We start from the raw sequence: 21,709 nt of genomic DNA, 5'->3' as shown, positions 1-21,709 counted from the left end.
GGATTGTTATTTTTCACTTTATAGATTCTAAAATCTGCATTTTAATAAGAGCCTCATAGCTAATAAAGGAGGTATTACAAGTCAGTGAGAAATGAATGAATTATTTGAATGTGATTTGGAAAAAATTCACTCTCTTGGTGGTGTAAACATCTAAATCCTTATCTCACATCATAAAATAAAATAAACTGACATATTAAAATTATAATACCTGAAAAACTTGGAAAACCATAAGAAAATGTAGATAAGTATTTATTTAATCCTTGCATTGAAAGAAGTTTCTAAGTATAAAATAATGAAGGAAATCACAAGGGAAAGGACTAACATATTAGATCACACAAAGATTGTAAACATCTAGATGTCAAAAAATTACAAGCAAACAATAAACTGAAAAAATATTAGCCACATACATGACAGGCAAAAGGTTAATATTCTTACTATACAAGGCATTCATACAAATCAATAAGAAAAAAGAAATAGAAAATGGGTAAAGGTTATGAATAGATAATTTACAAAAGAGAAAATACAAATGTTTGGCTAATACACATAAGAAAGCTACTCAGCTACAAAAGGAATCCAAAAAATTAAAAATAAAGTCACCAGAGATAGCTTCCTGTTTATCAAACCAGCAAAAAATAGAAATATTAATAGTACTGGATACTATAAAAGTGAACTGAGAGAGGAATATAAATTATATGACCTTTCCGGAAGGCAGTTTGGGCAATGTGTATCAAGAACCTTGAAAACACTCATGTTTTCTGACCTGGTAATTCCTTTTTAAGGACTTCATCCTATAAAGTAATTAAAAATGTGGGCTAAGCTGTTTGTAAAAGATAATTCTTAGAGAGTGAGTTATACCAGCAAAATATGGGAACAATGTCCCTCACCCAGAGAGTGGCTTAAATTTTAGTGCATCTATATAATGAAATATTGTAAAGACATTAAAATTGAAAAATAATTTTAGTGACAAGGAAAAATACCTATGCAATAGTGTTAAATGACAAATGCTGCCTGCAAAATAGTCTACAGCATCTTAAATATATAAATATATGCCTAGGAGAAAGAACTGTAAAGTGGTATCATCAGTGTTTACCAGTGAGCTGAAGAATAGTATATACTTTAAAAAACACTTTTCTAATTTTCTACAATAACAGGTATTTATTTTATAATCAGAAAAATAGAACTGAGAAAACTCTTTTTATTTTATTTTTTCATACTGATACTCCATTTATGTTTTTAAATTTTTTATTTTAAAATATTTAACTAACAGAGATTGAATATACTCAAGGTCTACAATGTGATGATTTGATATATGTAGACATTGTATAATGATAACCACGATCAAATTAATTAATACATCCATTACCATCTGTCCATTAGATTTTCAGCACTTGGTCATCTTATAACTAACATTGAACCCTTTGAGCACGTCTCCCTGTTTTCTCCAGCCCCCACCCCCTGGCAACTGCTGTTCTACTCTCCACCTCAATGAGTTCAACTTTTTTAGATTCCACATATGCGTGAGATCATACAGTATTTGTCCTTCCATATCTAGCTTATTTCACTTAGCACAATGACCTCCGGGTTCATCCATGTTGCTGCAAACAAGCTTCTATGTTTTCAATGAAAATGTTTCAAAAAGGTAAACACCATAATGCAATTCCACATCTGGTCACATGAATCCATAACCACAGTTTTATCTGCCCTGTGAATTTTTCTTTTTACAGTAAGGACAAAACATACAACTACAAAGCCCACAATACTTTAAAATCACTTCTGAGTTGGTCAGTATACATAATTGCAAGTATATAGTTATTAGTAATCAGTCCTAATTAGTGTTTCTGTGTTTTGCTTTGTCTATTTAATATGATTTAATATTTAAGTGCTCATGTGTCAGCACAGTCAACATGTGTAACTTGTTAACAGTGTGGCAATCACTGCTATGTGTTCATCAGACAATTCCCCTTTCACCCCGGGCTTATAGCAAGACTACATTTCCCAGCCTCCCTTGTAGTTAGATGTGGCCATGTGACTGCGTTCTGACTCCTAGAATGTGGGTAGAAGTAATGTTGCCTCCAGACCTCTGAATCTGGCTCGTGAAACCTCCCTTGCAATCCTCTGTTCTCACTCTCTTCCCTCACGGATCTATCAGACACAGGGAGGAAATGGTGGAGCCAATAAACACAGAAGCCTAGGTCCCTGAGTGATGGCATACGGAAACCTGTCTCCCCAACTGACCTACATTGAGTTGCAATGTGTGTAAGAAATAAACTTTATTGTGCTAAGCCACCAAGGTTTGTGGTTATTTGTTAAAGTAGTTATCCTACCCTAAGCCCAAAGATTTAGCTACTATCCCATTGTCTTGACAGATCATAGTGCTTAACCACTTTCCTGTCTGGGATATTTTCATTGTTTCTAAATAATGCCATGATCATCTTTGAACAAGATTATGGTTTTTCTTTTGCTTCTTTTGGCTTATGCTTATGGAGTAGATCTCCCAAAGTGGTATTACCAATGCATCATCAGGGGATAATGTTGATAGTTCTTGATACACTATTACCAGACTGCTTTCCAGAAATATCGGAGCAAAGGAGTGCAGCATCCCTAATGCATGGTGTTTCCCACGTCCCCAGCAACACTGGGTTTATTATTTTTAGCTTTGTTTGCCAATGCTGTGGCTCCAACTAGAAAGTGCTTCCAAGGTCATTTACACTTGCAATACTTAGTGAGAGTTCCTGTACTACAGAGTATGTGACAGATAATATTTTGATCCACGAACCTCACCCTACTTACTAACCCCTTGGCCTGCCCTCTGGTATAGGCAGCCGCAGGGACATTCACATGCCTTGCATTAGTGAAGTGATGACATTGCAAAATACAGTAAAAGGAATCAAGCTTTCACTTCTGTGTTACAAAATAGGCTTCTGGAAACTCACAGCAGAGACCATAGTTTTAAGGGGGGAAGAAGCTTTCTGTATTTCAAAGCCCGGCTTTTGAGCATAAGAAGCCTCAGGCCTGAAAGACTCAGGGCATACGGTTTAGGCATAAATAATAGATTTAGGAGAATATGTGATCAGTCAGAGCCAGACAGCCCTGCCCCAGGCTAGATAAAGTTTCTCTGGATTGAGGCAGTGGAGAGGTAGAGAAGGAAGAAGAGGCTTAAATGGTGGGTCCTGAAGGCAGTGCGACAGGAGCAGCAAGGGGCAGATGGACGCTGCATCCCCTACACTGCTTGTGTCCACATGGTGCAGTGGAGAAGGCTGTGTGCAAATGCCAGTCATTCAGGAGGGGTTCCTGCACAGGCGCTGTCCTGAGCACTGTGGATGCAGCAGTGAATGAAGAAGACCAAGTCCTTGCTTCTGTGGAATAACGTTCTAATGGGGGAAAATAGATGTCAACAAATAAACAAATATGCAGGCATGCCTCACTACAGCGTGCCTCACAGACATTGTGCGTTTTACAAATTGAAGGTTTGCGGCAACCATGCATGGAGCAAGTCTGTCCTGGCCATCTTTCCGACAGCATATGCTCACTTCATGATTCTGCGTCACCTTTTGGTAATTTTCGTAATACTTTGAGCTTTTTCATCATTATTGTATCTGTTACAGTGGTCTGTGATCAGTGATCTTTGCTGTTACTATTATCATTGTTTTTGGGTACCACTAACCGCACCCATACAAGACAGCGAACTTAACAGATGAATATTATGTGTTCTGACTGTTCGGCCTCCCTATACCCTGAGACACACAAATATTGAAATTAGGCCAATGAATAGCCCTACAAGGGGCTCTAAGTGTTCAAGTGAAAGTAAAAGTCACACAACTCTCACTTTAAATCAAAAGCTGTAATTAAACAGTGAGGAAGACACACTGAAAGCCAAGACAGGCTAAAAGCTAAGCCTCTTGTGCCAGTTAGTCAAGTTGAAAATGCAAAGAAAAAGTTATTGAAGGAAATTAAATGTGCCACTCCAGTGAACATACAGATGATAAGAAAGCGAAACAGCCTTATTACCGATGTAGAGAAAGTTGTAGTTGGTCTGGATAGAAGATCCAACCAGCCACAGCATTCCCTTAAGCCAAAGCCTAATCCAGAACAAGGCCGTAAATCTCTCCAATTCTATAAACACTGAGAGGAGAGGACAAGAGAGGAAAGGAGAGGAGAGGACAAGAGAGGAGAGGAGAGGAGAGGAGGGGACAGGATGGGAGGGGAGGGGAGGGGAGAAGGAGGCGGAGGAGGAGGAGGAGGAGGTGAGGAAGAAGAAGGAGGAGGAGAGGAAAAAGAAGGAGGAGGGAAGAAGAGGAAGAGAAGAGGAGTTGGAAGCTAGCAAAGTTTGGTTCAGGAGGTATAACGAAAGGAGCCATTTCCACAAACATCAGCACTTCAGGTAAAGCAGCAAGTGCTGATGGAGAAGCTGCGGCAAGTTATCCAGAAGATCTAACTAAGATTATTGATGAAGGCAGCCACACTAACAGATTTTCAATGTAGATGAAACACCCTTATATTGGAAGAAGATGCCATCTAAGACTTTTATAGCTGGAGAGGATAAGTCAATGCCTGGCTTCAAAGCTTCAAAGGACAGACTGACTCTCTTGTTAGGTTCTAATGCAGCTGGTGACTTTAAGTTGAAGCCAATGCTCATTTTCCGTTCTGAAAATCCTAGGCCCCTTAAGAATGATGCTAAATCTACTCTCCCTGTGCTCTGGAAATGAAACAACAAAGCCTGGCTAATAGCACATCTGCTTATAGCACAGTTTACTGAACATTTTAATTCCACTGTTGAAACCTACTGCTCAGAAACAAACAAACAAAAAAACCCTTTCAAAATATTTGACCATGCACCTAAGCACCCAAGAGCTCTGATGGAGATATATAAGAAGATTAATGTCGTTTTCAGCCTACTAACACAAAATCTATTCTGGGGCTTATGGATCAAGGAGTAATTTTGACCTTCAAGTTGTATTATTTAAGAAATACATTTTATAAGGCTATATAGCTGCCATAGTGATTCCTCTGATAGATCTGGGCAATGTATGTGACTCACTTTATCATAATATTTGCTTTATTGTGGAGGTCTAGAACTAAACCCACAATATCTCTGAGACATGCATATATATATACAGACATATACATATATATGTGTGTGTGTGTGCGCACCTGTGTGTGATACATGTGTGTGTGTATGCATATATGTATATGATGTCAGTGGTGATAAGTTCTCCGAAGACAAACAAAACAGGACAGAGAGTGATGGATGGTGGAATTATTTTAAATAAGGTGATCAGAGAAGGCCTTTCTGAAAACATGATATATGAGCAGTTGAAGTGGGAAGGGAGCCCTGAGCATATTTGGGCATAGAGCATTCCAAGAACAGCGAGTGCAAAGGCCGAGACAGAAGTGTGTGTTGGCATTGCCAGACTTCTAAGAAGACCAGTGTGGCTGGAGCACGTGAGAGAGAGGGAAAGAGATGGTGGGAGGGAGAAAGTCAGAGAGAAAGCAGGTAGGCCAAGGCACGGTGGATGGGCTGTCTGGACAGACAGGACAGAGGCAGCCTTGGTTAACACAGGGCTTGTCTCCTTTCCTAGCATGGTGTCTAAGTCCTAGAGGGCACTGAGGGGTCAAGGCAATGAGAGTAGTGTGCCTTGGGGGACAGTGTTTGGATGTGGTTGATGGTCCTCGAGGCCTCCACTGCATCCTCCTGGTTCCACACCACTAGCCTCTATGTCCACTTTCCACTGCCTACCTCTGGGCCTTTTCTAAGCCACAGCAGACTGTTGGCTTTCCCCATACCTTTGCTTGCAGGGTGCTGAGCACAGTTCAGAGGAGAAGCTGGTCTTGGGACCCTGGCGTCCCTTTTCCCCCTGCTTTGCATCTGTGATGGTTAATATTGTCAACTTGATTGGATTGAGAGATGCAAACTACTGTTCCTGGGTATGTCTGTGAGGGCGTTGCCAAAGGAGATTAACATTTGAGTCAGTGGGCTGGGAAAGGCAGACCCACCCTCAGTCTGAGTGCACACCATCTAATCAGCTGCCAGCAAGGCTAGATTAAAGCAGGCAGAAGAAGATGGAAGAGTAGATTTTCTGAGTCTTCCAGCCTTCATGTTTCTCCTGTACTGGATGCTTTTTGTCCCCAGACATCAGACTCCAAGTTCTTCAGCTTTTGGATTATTGGACTTACACCAGTAGTTTGCCAGGGGCTCTCGGGTCTTTGGTCACAGACTGAAGGCTGCACCATTAGCTTCCCTACTTTTGAGGTTTGGGGACTCAGACTGATCCATCACTGGCTTCCTGGCTCCTCAACTTGCAGATGGTCTATCGTGGGACTTTACCATGTGATCCTGTGAGTCAATTCTCCTTAATAAACTCCCTTTCATATATGCATATATCCTATTAGTTCTGTCCCTCAAGAGAACCCTAATAATTAGGGTTCTAGCATCCTTGCTCCTACTTAAGGCCACACTACTGCTGGCTTGGCCCACCATCATGTATGTGCACCAGTTTCAAAATCCCCACACCTTCCTTGAGCTCAGGAATTCAGGCTGAAGTCAACTGATTCTGTGAAGAAGTAACATGTACATTGAAATATGAATTAAGGCCAGGCATGGTGGCTAATGCTTGTAATCCCAACACTTTGGGAGGTCGAGGCAGGAGGATCACTTGAGGCCAGGAGTATGAGACTAGCCTGGGCAATATAGCAAGACCCCTTCTCCACCATAAAAAGAAAAAATAGCCAGGTGTGGCAGCACATACCTGTGGTCTCCACGTCTGGGGAGGCTGAGGTGGGAGAATCACTCGAGTCCAGAAGGTTAAAGCTGCGGTGAGCCGTGACTGCACCACTGCACTCCAGCCTGGGCAACAGAGTAAGATCCTGACTCTAAAAAAAAAAAAAGAAAAAAAGAAAAGAAAAGAAAGGAAAGAAGGAAGGAAGAAGGAAAGAAGGGAGGGAGGAAGGGAGGGAAGGACAGAGGGAGGGAGGGAGGGAAAAGAAAAGAGAAAAGACAAGAAAAGAAAAGAAGACAAAACAAGACAAAAGAAGAAGAAAAGACAAGAAAAGAACCCTCCACGGAAGTTAGTTGCTAAAGCAAGATAAATCTCTCACTAGGTGAACATGGAAGAGGAGTTTTTCCTTTTAGCAGCTTCTTACCTATTTCTCCACTCTGGTAGGTGAGCACGCGCGCGCACACACACACACACACACACACACACACACACACGCATGCACACCAACACACCCCTGCATGCTCCAGAAGAGCAAGGATCTGGAATCCGGCCCCAGCTATCGACAGATGGCCACTCCTATTCTAAATGAACTGCCGGCCTGGGCCTCCCTTTCATCTCAAAGGCCATTTGCCATAACCTCATTCATCTGCACAGACTGTCAGATTCTCTCTCCTGGACTTCTCCTGTGACCTTCATTTTATTCTCTGCTCGTGCCTGAGTGTGGCAGCTGAACCGGATTGATTAAAGTTTTAGCCCTGTCTTGTTTTAATTCAAGAGCTAAACTGAGCATTTAAATGAACTCACAGCAGGACTGACTGGCAGGCTTCTGGAATCTGGTTAACATTCCTCCTGAGGCACTCTCACCCGCCTTATCTCTGCTCTGTGTCCGGGTTGGTTTCTGGGTGAAGTTCACTGTTGGTTAAAAATGACATCATCGGAGCAAGTGAGAGTAGATGAATGTTCACTTCCATCCATCCATCCATCACTGGAGCCCCTGGGTTCATTAAGCATGCACCAGGCACGGTTTCCCTCTACATCCCATAATTCATCCATGGGTCTAATGAACCAAGATGGAGTTTGTCAGTTTCCCCCAGTTTGACTAGATGGGACAATTCTTTGGTGCTCAGAATCTTTTATCCTATATAGAGAGACTGTGAGCAGAAGAGAGAGCAAGTCCCAGCACAGTGACATAAATGTCAGTGCACATCCGTTCATCATTTCCACCTATAAACACAGTGCCCTCAAGAGCTGGGACACTGAATCCACACCCTTTCTTCTGCAGGTCTTGGTCTGATTGCTGTTTTTCAGGGAGTCACCTGTCCTCTCCATTTGGTTATCCCGCTGTAATTGCCTGTGGTTCCTAAGACAGAGGAAGAAACATGGGCGGACAGGTCTAGGCATCCATCACCCAGGGCTGGATCAGGCATATAACTTCATACCATGCCCCCTCTAAACTCTCAAGGGCCTTCTCATCCATCCATCCATCCACCCACCCATCTGTCCATCCATCTGTCCATCTGTCTATCCATCCATCCATCCAACCATCCATCCATTTATTCATATATTTAATTCAGCAAGTATTTATCACTTGCCTTCTATGTAACAGGTACTGTGCCAGATGCTGGGATTTTTAAAAACATACCCAAGAGGTTGTTCTTATTCAGGGATGATGTGTTAGGCTGTTCTTGTATTACTATAAAAAAAAAAAAAAAAAAACCCGTGCTGGGTAAATTATAAAGAAAAGAGGTTTCATTGGCTCACGGTTCTGCAGACAGTACAGGAATCATGGTGCATAGTGCCTGCTTCTGGTGATGGCCTCAGGAAGCTTCCACTCATGGCAGAAGGTGAAGAGAGAGCAGGCATCTCACAGGGTGAGAGCAGCAGCAAGAGAGCGAGTGGGGAGGTACCACACTGTTTTAAACAACCAGATCTCACATAAATTCAGAGCTAGAACTCACTAGTCACCAAGGGGATGGCACTAAGCCGTTCATGAAGGGTCCACCCTCATAAGCAAACACCTCCACCAGGCTCCACCTCCAACCCTGGGGATTACATTTCAACAGGAGATTTGAAGGGGACAAATATTCAAACAATATCATATGGTAAGGCCAGCAGATTAGGAGACGACCACCACTGAAAAGATCGTTTGTTACTTACGGTTCCCAAGAGAAGGGGACATACCATGTCACACCATTCAGAGCCACACAGGGAGGCACCAGGTCGGGTCAGGAGGCAGGAGTGAGGGAAAAGCATGGGCCAAGTTTTTTCTTCATTTGTGGATCTCAAGGGAAGGAACGGGCGAGGCAGGGCAAGCCACTGAGCAAGTTTAAGATTGGATAGGCTGAATAACTTCAGCAGGCTCTGCGCTATCAGGGTGGTCCCTAGTTGAATGGTATCTGGCCCTGGGGTGACTTTGGGCAGGAGGATGATGTCTAGGGTTTCCTAAGCCTGATGAAAGGAGCCAGTTTGGGGAACGGACTTGGGATGAGTTGGTTTGCATATCGAAGGCATCTTGCAGGCAAGTTGTTTGCTGCCTGTAGGAAATAGCCAACCCTGGGAAGGGCAGTCCCTTCCTGGGTCCACAGGGCCCCAAGATGTCAAAGCATCCTAAAATACAGAAAACGAAATCGTGATTAATACATAGCGTTTCAGAAAATGATGTCTGCCCTTAAAGACTTCACAGACTTCAAAACAAACAAGAGTTTCATAGCATATGGCACCAGCTGTGCCAGTCACCTTTGGGGATGTCTGCCCAGCCACGACCTTCCCATTTGTGGGAAATACACCCCAGATGTAACGGTGGGTTCCTCAGTGGCGGAGCAGCTGTATAGTTCATCGCCCATCCCCCTGGCATGGCTAATTGGATCAAGATGGACACGTGGTCCCAAGCTCAGCCAATCAGATTTCCTCTCCCACTAATTTGGGATTGTGATTCAGAGACCAGTAAACCTGTGCTGACGGGTACAGCAGCAGGTAAACACAGGAGCCAGGAGACAGTCTGACTTCACCGTATATATATCTGCAATCTCCAACCCTGGGTGCACATTGGAGTCATTGGGAGTTTTAAGAAATACTGAGGCCAGAGTCCCAATTCAGACCACTTCAATTGGAATCTCTGAGGGTGGGGCCCAGGTGTCCGAGTTCCTGTCCCAAGCCTGACTCACTCCTCACACCCACAAAAGTGAACTGTTCTGGGCCTGCGTCCCCCCTCCAGGAGTACCACCTCTGGCCCTGGCCCTTCTTGTTATGTAGAAGTGACACAGGACTATGCTGTGATGGGTGTGGATGTCCCACACACACACAGACTCATGGAGCACAGCAACAGGGAGGGGGCATGCTTTAAATTGACACATGACATTCGTGCATGTGCACGGGGTGCATATGATCTTTGTTGCGTGTGTAGAATGTGTAATGATCAAGTCGGGATATTTAGACTCTCCATCACCTTGAGCACTTATGGTTTCTATGTGTTGGGAACATTTCAAGTCTGCTCCTTTAGCTATTTTGAAATATACAATTCATTGTTATTAATTATAGTCACCCTACTCTGCTATTGCACATTAGAAATTATTCCTTCTAGCTGGCGCGGTGGCTCATGCCTATAATCCCAGCACTTTGGGAGGCCGAGGTGGGCGGATCATGAGGTTAGGAGATCGAGACCATCCTGGCTAACACAGTGAAACTCCGTCTCTACTAAAAATACAAAAAATTAGCTGGGCGTGGTGGCAGGTGCCTGTAGTCCCAGCTACTCGGGAGGCTAAGGCAGAAGAATGGCATGAACCTGGGAGGCGGAGTTTGCAGTGAGCCGAGATCGCACCGCTGCACTCCAGCCTGGGTGACAGAGCCAGACTCCGAGACTCCGTCTCAAAAAAAAGAAATTATTCCTTCTATCTAACAGCACATTTGTACCCATTAACCACTCTCTCTTCATCCCCTCCTCCCCTATATACACACAAACCCTTCCCAGCCTCTGATAACTATAATTCTACTTCCTACCAGAGGGAGCATTTTCCTTTTTTAAGACGGGGGCCTCACTCTGTCACCCAGGCTGGAGTGCAGTGGCACCTCCTTAGCTCATTGCAGCCTCCAACTCCTGGGGCTAAGCAGTGCTCCTGCCTCAGCCTCCTGAGTAGCTAGGACTACAGGTTCAAGCCACCATATCTAGCTGACTTTTTAAAAAAATCTTTTTTTAGAGACATGGTCTCAATATGTTGCCCAGGCTGGTCTCAAACTCCTGGCCTGAAAGCCATCCTCCAGCCTCAGCCTCTGTATTTTTCCATTTTCGCACTGCTGATAAAGACATACCCAAGACTGGGAAGAAAAAGAGGTTTAATTGGACTTACAGTTCCACATGGCTGGGGAGGCCTCAGAATCATGGCGGGAGGCAAAAGGCACTTCTTACATGGTGGTGGCAAGAGAAAATGAGGAGGAAGCAAAAGTGAAAACCCCTGATAAACCCATTAGATCTCATGAGACGTATTCACTATCATGAGAATAGTACGGGAAAGACCAGCCCCATGATTCAATTACCTCCCCCTAGGTCCCTCCCACAACATGTGGGAATTCTGGGAGATACAATTCAAGCTGAGATTTGGTGGGGACACAGTCAAACCATATCAGCTTCCCGAAGTGCTAGGATTACAAGTGTGAGCCACTGTGCCTGGCCCAAGGGGAGCACGTTAAATCAATGGTCTCCTGCTCAACTTCTGATAAAATGAACGTCCATCAAAAGAACATGTGCAGTGCACCCAAGAAGTCAATACATCAATTAACCAAGAAATATTTTTAGAAAGAGAGATGAATAAGAGGAAAGACAAGGTTCCTGGCCTGGAGGAGCCTTTAGTCCAGCTGGAGAGGGCTTTCGATGTTGATGTAGATATGTACACATAAAAATATGTATGCACATGTACAGTCTACTTGATTAACATTACTAAACCAAGCATGATACACACTGGAAGAATGGCACTCCATGTGATCAGAAAGGAAAGATTCCCTGGGCTGGGCTAGTCCAGGAAGACTTCCTAAAGGTCGGGGTATTTAACCTGGTCTTGTGAGGAACGGTGAGTTTCAAACAGGCCCATGGCCCAGGGTAACCAGCTCTGTAGGTGCTTGAAGGACAGCCATCCTCCACACTTGGTGTGCAGAACAGGTCCCATCAGAAGGCGTTCTCAGCCTCAGCCTCGGGCTCCGTCCCCCTCTTTCCCCACAGAGTGAATTTTTTAATCACTCAAGCAAACCAGAGAAACTCAGAGGCTTGAACTAATAATGGTGGCCCAAGTCCAAGCATAGATAAGGACCCAGGTGAGGTCCTCTAACCGCTCAGAAAGCAGGTGTCAGGAGACAAAGGGGGTGATTGGGTAACTAGGGGAGACAGGAGACCTGGACTCACCCCTGCACAGATACCACCTTTCAAAGACATGGTGCCTCAAACACTGGAACCCAGATCCACTCACAGTCAAACTGTAACCCTTCTTTAAAATAGCTGCTCTAGGGAGACGGAGATGGAGAAGAGCTCTGCCCTCACTGCTCACTCTTCCCACGAGCTAAGCCTAAATACTGAGGGCCTAGACTAAGAATAAAACCCAGTCATGGCTGGGCGTGGTGGCTCACACCTGTAATCATAGCACTTTGGGAGATCAAGATGGGGGGACCGCTTGAGGCCAGGAGTTCGAGACCAGCCTGGGCAACATAGTGAAACCCTGTCTCTACAAAAAATAAAAATGCAAAACTTAGCTGAGTGTGGTAGTGCACAACTGGAGTCTCACCTATTTGGGAGGCTGAGGTGGGAGGATTGCTTCAGCCCAGGAGGTCAAGGTTGTAGCGAGTCATGGTAGCTCTGCTGCACTTCAGCCTGGGCAACAGAGCTAGATCCTGTCTCTAAAAGTAAAATAAAATAAAACCCAGTCATTCCAAAGAAAATGTCTTTCCTCTATTTCCATAATCACAAATCCCTCCCCAGCTCTAGAGGAGCTAGCCACCCCGTGAGCTGTCTTCCCTCTGAGTCTCTTCTTCTTTCCCTCAGCTGATCCCTTCACCCTCCCATTCTCCCTCTCTTTATCTCCCTATCTGGACCCCTCATTCCTCAGCTGCAATTATTCGGCCTGCAATTCCTGAGCATCCATCTGGCACTGCTAAGCCTTCAAACCCACAGCCTCAGGTCTGAGTTTCAGGTCAGGAGTGTCCCTTTCTCCTGCCCTTTGTGGAAGCTCAAATTTCTACACATCCACTTCTTTTAAAATATCCCTTCCCTTCACTTGGTTTGGGCATGAGAATAACATCCGGGGACAGATGTGTCTGAATCATCCCGACTTGGGGCTTGGTTTCCCCCTCTGTGCAATGGGGAGTGAACCCTGCTGTCTCTCTAAGGATGACCCCCCGCACACACCCCATCCTGAGTATGAGCTTTTTCCAGGACGGCAGGTTATTTGCAGCTGTGGGCTTTCCGCTACACTTGCTTTGCTGCTTCCTGCTGCTGTGAAAGATTTTCCATGCCACTAGGGAGTGTAAATCCTCCTCACACGCATTTTCGAAACACCTTGGAAACCTCTGCATAAATCAGTAGAAGTTCATTTATGGTTTTAGAATATTCTGGCTAATTTATCTGGTTCGGATTTATTTATCTGCAATTTCCAAGCTGGGCCCTGTAGGGCTCCGCTGCATTTCCCTTGCATGTTTGTTTTGACTGGCCCTGAAATTTGAGCCGGCCACAACTCCTTGTTGTGGAGTTGTGATCACAACCTTGTTGTGATAACCTTTATCATTATCCAAAGAGATCTTCCCCTTCCCAATGACATACTCTTCGGAGGTTTGATTCCAAGCCAGTGCTTCTTCCCCTTTTAAAAAACCAACAGCAAAGATAGAGCTCTTCCTTCCAAACCACCAGGTCGCAGCTCTCAGATTTCAGCCTTGCCCTGATGTCCTTCCTGTGAGTGTGAACTCTGCTGTGCCAGCATGTAGGCCCTCCCAATGCCCTCCTGCTGGCCTTACGTGGGCCAGGGCAGGCAGTGTACAGTAACAGGGACCCACTGGTGGTGATGCAATGAAAAAAATAGCCCAGCAGTCTGCATGGTTGAGCTTTCTGGGGCTGTCTTACCAGAAATCACTGTAGAAACATATGGCTGACACTGTTAGCAATTATCCCAGTGTCCAGCCCCAGAGGCGTTTTTATATCCTTCCTGGCTATGGTTTGAGATTTCGTTGTTTGATGCTCCCTGAATTTTGCTCCCTCAGTATTTCCTCTACCCTGAATCATGTGGCCAAGCCTTAAACTCCTGTCCTTTGAGGACAATCAGAATGACACCTTTAGTGTTTGTGCCTTATTTTATGGCCTGATGATCTTGTGCCCTTTAGAGTTCAAAGGTCACATCAGGCAGCAGGCCGGGAGGTTTTTGATGTGACCTTTGAACCCCAGAAAACAAAAGAATGGAGGCCCACAGAGACCATCCATCTAAAAAACGATCCTATAAAGAATGCAACTCAATCAGCCCGGAGCATGCAAATCACATAACATTTTTATGGAGCACCCTGCTAAATCCAAACTTACAGCCAGAAGAAGGGACACAAACCCCATGATCCCAACACATAAATCAAAGCTTGAGAAAAGCAAAGACATGAGTTTACAGCTGGCTAAGAATGGAAGGATTTGCAAGATGTGATTTATACATTTGTTTCCTCCCTTCCTCTCACCCCCTGTCTATACACAAACACACACTCACACACACGCTGGTCAATACCACAGCACCATAGGGAAATCCAGCATTTTCCATTCCAAAGGTTTGCTCTGTGCTAAGTCTACCATGGACAGACATGGGAGAGCAACTGAAGGCCAAGAGCTTCCTCCTTGGCCACCAGAACCATCCTCAGAGACAGGCAGAAAGTCCATAGGGCAGAAAGCCAGACATGGAAGATGAGGACTTGTCATATAGGTAAAAGACTGGCCCCACAAAGAAGGCTACACCCTGTAGAACAGATGTCACCTTCCCTATGACACAGATTGTCCCTCAACGGTCCTTAATACCTGGCACACATGTCCCTAGGGCAAAGGCCAGACTAATTTCTGAATTGATGAGAAATACTGTTCAAATAGTTAGAGAGCGGAGCAGGAGGTGCTCCTGTTTTTCATGACTATTGAAGTTTTGGTTTTTTAAAGAAGAAATATTGAAGTGTGTTTCTAGATGTCTAGATAACACACTGACGTTGGGTAATAGATCTTGAGAAGTCTGCCAAGTACGTCTGTAGTAGAAAATGTTCCGTGGAGAGTGAAAAATAGATCCCCTTTTAAATGAAGATTGAGTTTACCATTAAAATGTGTCTTCTTTTCCTTTTTTTTTTTTTTTGTTTGTTGTTGTTGTTTGTTTGTTTTTGAGACGGAGTCTCGCTCTGTTGCCCAGGCTGGAAGTGCAGTGGTGCAATCTCGGCTCACTGCAAGCTCCGCCGCCCAGGTTCACACCATTCTCCTGCCTCAGCCTCCTGGGTAGCTGGGACTACAGGCACCTGCCACCAAGTCCGGCGAATTTTTTGTATGTTTTAGTACAGACGGGCTTTCACCTTGTTAGCCAGGATGGTCTCGACCTCCAGACCTCATGATCCGCCCGCCTTGGCCTCCCAAAGTGCTGGGATTACAGGCGTGAGTCACTGGGCCCAGCCTTTTTGTTTGTTTTTTAGACAAGATCTCACGGTGCCACTTAGGCTGGAGTGTAGTGGCACAATCACGGCTCACTGCAGCCCTGACCTCCTGGGCTCACATAGTCCTCCTGCCTCAGCCTCCCAAGTAGCTGGGACCACAGGTGCATGCCACCACTTTCAGCTGTTCTTTTTAAATTTTGTAGAAATAAGGTCTTACTTTGTTGCCCAGGCTAGTCTCGAACTCCTGGTTTGAAATGACCCTCTTGCGTCAGTCTCCCAAAGTGCTGGGATTACAGGCATGAGCCACCGTGCCCGGCCTTTGTGTCTTCTACAGTGAAACTGAAAAATTGTGTAGGTGCATCTAGATCTTCATCATGGATGTTGCATCTGGAAGAATCTCTGCTCTATCTCATCCAGGTTCCTCCTTTCTTTTTAACTTTGCACCAGGTTATAATGTCTCTGGGAGCTATGAATATATTTTTAACTCTATCTGAACAGTAGCACAACTGTGTCTAATAAAAATGTGTCCTCAACAGTGGCACCCCAAAGCAATTTCAGATGAAATAAGAATCCTAGAAAGAACCCTAGAAAGAAAAAATCCTGGCCTTAGAATTGGAAGACCAACTCTGTGTGACCTTGGTCAAGTCACTTCACCTCTTTGAGCTCCCATTTCTGAAAGTTGAATGGTCCTGGTGCTTTCTGAGGGCATACTCTGCACAGGCCCTGCCCAGGTGCCAGGATAACCTCTATCCTGTCAGATTTAACACTGTATGACGTCTCTGTTTCCGAGGCATCTTACTTAGACACAAAAGAATGAACTAAACAGCTCCTCCTCTACCCCCGTTCTTTAACTCGGGGATTTCACAACCTGTTTCCTACTCAGGAGAGGCAAAAGGCAACCCAGTGGACGAAGCCCCATTTTCCAAATGATTCCTAAGCCGCAAATATGATGTTGAAATGTTCTGCAAAATTCTCCGTGCAATTTTGGAAGCCCAGTCTAAGGAATATATATGACTGCTGCTTAAGCTGCTCAAAAATAAGATTAACCAGGGTCTCAGAGTCTTTCTGGCCCAAGACTATTGTGGCTGGAAAAGCAAGGAAATTATCCTGCCTAATCTCGACCTCTACACATTCCACACGTGCTCTGGACAGGGGCTAGGGGACACTCACCAGAGGTCACAGGGCTAATTAGGCATAGTCAGGACCAAAGCTCAAGTTCCTCCAGTGCCAGCGCACACTAACGGCTACCCCAGTGCACACTGGGCCATGGCACTGGCTTCTTACCCGTCATCTTGGTTCACCTCTACAACAAAACTGTGGGTAGGTGTTACTATCGCATGTCAGAGATGAGGCGCTAGAGTCCTGGGAGGTTCAGTTACTTGCTTAAATCTCATAGCTGAGGCCGGGCGCGGTGGCTCAAGCCTGTAATCCCAGTACTTTGGGAGGCCGAGGTGGGCGGATCACGAGGTCAGGAGATCGAGACCATCCTGGCTAACACGGTGAAACCCCGTCTCTACTAAAAAATACAAAAAACTAGCCGGGCGAGGTGGCGGGCGCCTGTAGTCCCAGCTACTCGGGAGGCTGAGGCAGGAGAATGGCGTGAACCTGGGAGGCGGAGCTTGCAGTGAGCTGAGATCTGGCCACTGCACTCCAGCCTGGGTGACACAGCGAGACTCCGTCTCAAAAAAAAAAAAAAAAAAAAAAATCTCATAGCTGATACATGGGAGCCGTGACTGGGCTCAGGCTTTGTCTGATTCCAGGCCTGTACTTGTAAGCACCCACCTCAGCCCTGAGACCCCATCTGTATGCCACAGCAGGGAGCCTCACAGGCAGAAAATGATGAGCCCACAGAACCTAAGCAGGAACAGTCTCAGGGGAAGGGAAGAAGGGGGCATGCAGTGAGTTTAATGGTGCCCCCCTAAGAGATCCTAACACATCCTAACCCCCACAACCTCTGAATGGGACCTGTTTTGGAGAAGACAACTTTGCAGATGCAATTAGTTTAAGTATATCTTGAAAAGATTATCTGGATTATCCAGGTGAGTACTAACCCAAATGACAAGCATCCTTACAAGAAACAGAAGAGGAGCTGGGCAGAGTGGCTCACACGTGTAATCCCAGTTACTTGGGAGGCCAAGGTGGGAAGACTGCTTGAGCCCAGGAGTGCAAGGCTGCAGTCAGCTATGATAAAAAAAAATAATAATAAAAATAAAAAAATCAGAAGAGGAGAAGACACAGACACAGGAGAGAAGGCCATGTGAAGATGGAGGCAGAGATGGAGCCATGCAGTCACAAGCCAAAGTATGCCTGAAGCCACAAGAAGCTGGAAGACCCAAGGAAGGTTCTTTCCTGGCCCTGCTGTTGCCTTGACTATAGGCTTCCTGGGCTCCAGCATTGTGAAAGAATAAATATCTCTTGTTCAAGCTTTGTAGGCCCATGTAGCACGAGAGTCGTTGGGTACTGAGGCTTCTGAGGCCAAGGCATTAGGTTCTGCAGAACTGAAATCTCCACACTTTGGTAACAATGGGCGTTGAATGACCCCCTGGTAAGTCAGCCCCAGCCCCAGCTGTGCTCTTTACCATTACCCAGCTTCTAAGAACAGGAGGCCTTTTGCCCAGAGGAACTCAGTTCCTTACTCTTAGTAAGATTTGGCAATTGAGCCAAGACATATTCTAGCCTGAGTCAAATATCTAGATTGATAAATTGGCGAAGTCAGGTGTGTGTTGGGGGAAGATTCTTTACTTCGGTGAAGGTTTCTTATAGATCCCTAACCCTCCCAAATATATGTTCAATGCAATTAGATTTTTAAAACTTCCATGATATGGTTAGGCTTTGGTCCCCACCCAAATCTCATCTCGAATTGTAATCCCCATAATCCCCACAGTCCCCATGTGTCAAGGGAGAGACCAGGTGAAGGTAATTGAATCATGGGGGCAGTTTCCCCCATGCTGTTCTCGTGATAGTGAATGAGCTCTCATTTACTATCACGTGAATGGCTGGAGATGACCTGCTTGGGAAATCAGGCCACCTCAGGCAACACCTGGCTACACTCCAGGCTACAGAAACTAAGTTCTAAGCACACCGAGGAACCTGCCCAAGCACGAGAGTCAGGAGCTCTTTCCCCTTCACTTAGCACTTCTCCTTCCTGCCATCTTTTGAAGAAGGTGCCTTGCTTCCCCTTCACCTTCTGCCATGATTGTAAGTTTCCTGAGGTCTCCCCAGGCATGCTGAACTGTGAGTCAATTAAACCTCTTTCCTTTATAAATTACCCAGTCTCAAGCAGTTCTTTATAGCAGTATGAAAACAGACTAATGCATTCCATTTCCATGGACATTTTCAGAAACACATTTCTATGTAAAGCAAGTTCCATAGTACAGACTGCCTGCTTGTTCCCAATGGGTCCTTGGCTTATAAGACTACAAAGGCAGAGGTGGCTGGGCTTCCTTATCGAGACTTGCTGGCTCTGAGACAGAACATTCCAGCAGGCAGAAAGGAGATGAGGATGCTTCATCACTTCAGCACTGATGGCCTGAATGCTTCTTCCCTGGATCATTGTATCCTAGAAGCCCAGTTTGAGGATGTGAATAGCAACATCTACCCACAGCTTTGTTGTAAAGATGAATAGAGATGATGTGTAAGAAGCCAGCACTCTGCACTGGCATGATCATGCAAGGAAGTAGCCATTATTACAGGCTGGGAACGGAGGAACATCTGCTTCAGTCTTGACTGTTCCTAATTAGCCATGTATACCTACTTTTCTCATCTGTATACTGGAATGAGCATCAGCCCTAACTAAGCGGCAGATTTAAAAAGGAATGGCACAGACTACTTCTCAGGCTGTGAACTGGGGACATGAATGTTTTAATTGTCATCCTTGACACTTGATTCCAGTGTTTTCAAACATTTTCCCGGTAAAACAGAGGTCAGATCCTCCTTTGCTCATGCTTCACTCAGGAGCCCAGACAGCACTGTTCTGGTGGCCAGAGATGACCTGCTTGGGAGCTCAGGCCACCTCAGGCCACACCTGGCTTCACTCCAGGCTGAAGAAACTGGTAAGTTCCAAGCACACCGAGGAACCTCCCCAAGCACGAGAGTCAGGAGCTCTGCCTCACATACGTCATATTTTTTCTCTCTAGTCAATATATTTAATAAACCCAATTTTTTAAAAAAAGCAATTGAGTCTCAATCCTCAGAAGCAAATCCTGGAAATATGGAAATATTTGAAGATGCCTCCACAGCAGATAAAAGGAAAGTAGAGGTGTTCAAAAAATAGCAGCTTATGCTAAGATTTTTGATAAAATGAAATCCGCATAATATAAAATTCCCCAATCCATAGTGAGTTAGACCTCTGACAAGGAAGAGAGTCAGACACTGCTTCCATCTATGAAGCATGCTAAGAAATAACTACCTCTGCTCGGATGCTGAAAACTCCTTGTGAATATCTAGTTTGGAAGAAATATAAAAGCCCTACTCTCCTCTGATTTCAGAATAAAACTCTTTCTTCCTCCATCCTCTGACTCCCACAAACTTCGGGTGCACACACATGCACGCATGCTCACACACGCATGCGCAGACATACATATACACACACACACACACACACACACAAACACACACAAAATGAACCAAGAAAGGAAGGAAAAGAGATCAGGAATGAGAGAGCCCACTAATGGATTGGCTTAAGTATAGAACAACATCCCATCACTGTTCTAGAAAATAATCAATCGAGCACTTAATTTTAAACATAAAAGTAAGCTGCCAGGAGACTGTTAATAGATAACCAAATAAATTAACAGTTGTAGGTGGGATTTGAAACCAGGTCAGATTTTCCCCCCAAGCTCCAGGCCCTATGCCTACAAAGGGCCTCACCAGCTCGGGCACTTCATCTCACACTGTTTCAAAGTGGGAGATCTCCTTTTAGCCAATATCCCTTCTCAGCGGGCTTGTCACTTCAGGGGATTGTTCTTTGTGCGTCTTCCATAAATTTTATAACACCACTACTTTAAAATATTGATGGGCAACTTGGCCTTGGCCCAGGCCCACAGTGGGTTAGCATGGACATGAAAACCTTCAGGAGGGTAGAAACAGGAAGAACACATTCCCCGCTGCCTTTTCGTAAGGGACAATTGTGTAAGTGCGGTGGTTACCTGAGCTGGAGGCCTGCCCAGCTTTGATGGATGGCTCTGCCCTCTGGGAGCCTGCTGAGAGCTGTTTGGGGACAGGAGGGCACTCAGGACACACTCAGGCAATGCTGAGGTACCTGTAGACCCGCAAAGGGTAAGTAAAATTCACACATAATCCCCCAAGTTCTTCCAACCTGAAACTCAACTTTTTTAACACTCAAGACTCTTCGCAAAGTTATTGATAAGTAAGAACAAATGGCTTTGTCATCTGTCTCTTCTTCCTATGCCCATCAATACATTCTTCCTATAACCCTATCAAAGCAAGTGACCAAAAGTAAATGGTAACAAGGAACAGAAAGAGCAGGACAGGCCGGGTGTGGTGGCTTACACTTGTAATCCGAGCACTTTGGGAAGCTGAGGTGGGAGGATCTCTTGAGCCCAGGAGTTTGAGTCCAGCCTGGGCAACACAGGGAGACACTATCTCTACAGACACACACACACAGAATTAGCTGGCCATGGTGGTGCACCTATAGTCCCAGCTATGGTTTGGATTTATGTCCCTACCCAAATCTCGTGTAGAATTGGAGGAGAGGCCTTGTGGAAGGTAATTGGTTAATGGGGGCAGATTTAACCTTGGTGTTCTCATGGTAGTGAGTCCTCACAAGATCTGATGCTTTAAAAGCATGTGGCACTTCCCCCCTTGTTCTCTCTCTCTCCTGCTGCCATGTGAAGAAGGTCTTTGCTTCTCCTTCGCCTTCTGCCATGACTGTAAGTTTTCTGAGGTCTCCCAGTCATGCTTCCTGTTAAGCCTGCAGAAACTGCAAGTCAATTAAACCTCTTTTCTTCATAAATTACCCAGTCTCAGGTAGTTCTTTATAGCAGTGTGAGAACAGACTTATACACCCAGCTACTTGGGAAGCTGAGGCAGAAGGATCACTTGAGCCCAGGAGGTCAAGGCTGCAGAGAGCCAGGATTATGCCACTGCATTCCAGCCTGAGTGACAGAGCAAGACCCTGTCTCAAAAAACAGAAACAAAACAGGACAAGAGAACTGATCCCCTAGATTCCTGCCATCACACTCTCTTCATAATACCCCCAGAAAAAACACTGTAACACCACTAAGAACAATACAGCAAAAGTATGCTAACCAAATTAATACAAGTTCATAATCACCACCATTTATTGGGCCTTTAACACACATACATACACTCATGCACACACACATATCTCAGGCACTGCACTGTAC

General features: G+C 45.1%; 1 protein-coding gene across 2 annotated transcripts in view; it reads right to left on the bottom strand.

Annotated features, from left to right (window-relative positions):
* Positions 1-236: 236 nt before the first annotated feature.
* LOC105477081 (ferrochelatase) overlaps positions 237-21,709 on the bottom strand; it is a 67,096-nt gene continuing 45,623 nt past the window's right edge. Inside the window, exons 12-14 of one of the 2 annotated variants that reach the window (XM_071085275.1) lie at positions 7,521-12,593; positions 6,747-6,844; positions 237-3,371 (exon numbers count right to left, since the gene is read on the bottom strand). The gene's annotated coding sequence lies outside the window, so the exon portion shown is untranslated. The remainder of the gene's footprint in view (positions 3,372-6,746; positions 6,845-7,520; positions 12,594-21,709) is intronic. The other variant, XM_011733432.3, reaches the window with a different exon arrangement.

The sequence above is a fragment of the Macaca nemestrina genome, chromosome 19, assembly GCF_043159975.1.
Source record: "Macaca nemestrina isolate mMacNem1 chromosome 19, mMacNem.hap1, whole genome shotgun sequence".
Taxonomy (NCBI): domain Eukaryota; kingdom Metazoa; phylum Chordata; class Mammalia; order Primates; family Cercopithecidae; genus Macaca; species Macaca nemestrina.
This window is presented reverse-complemented; position numbering and strand designations above follow the sequence as displayed.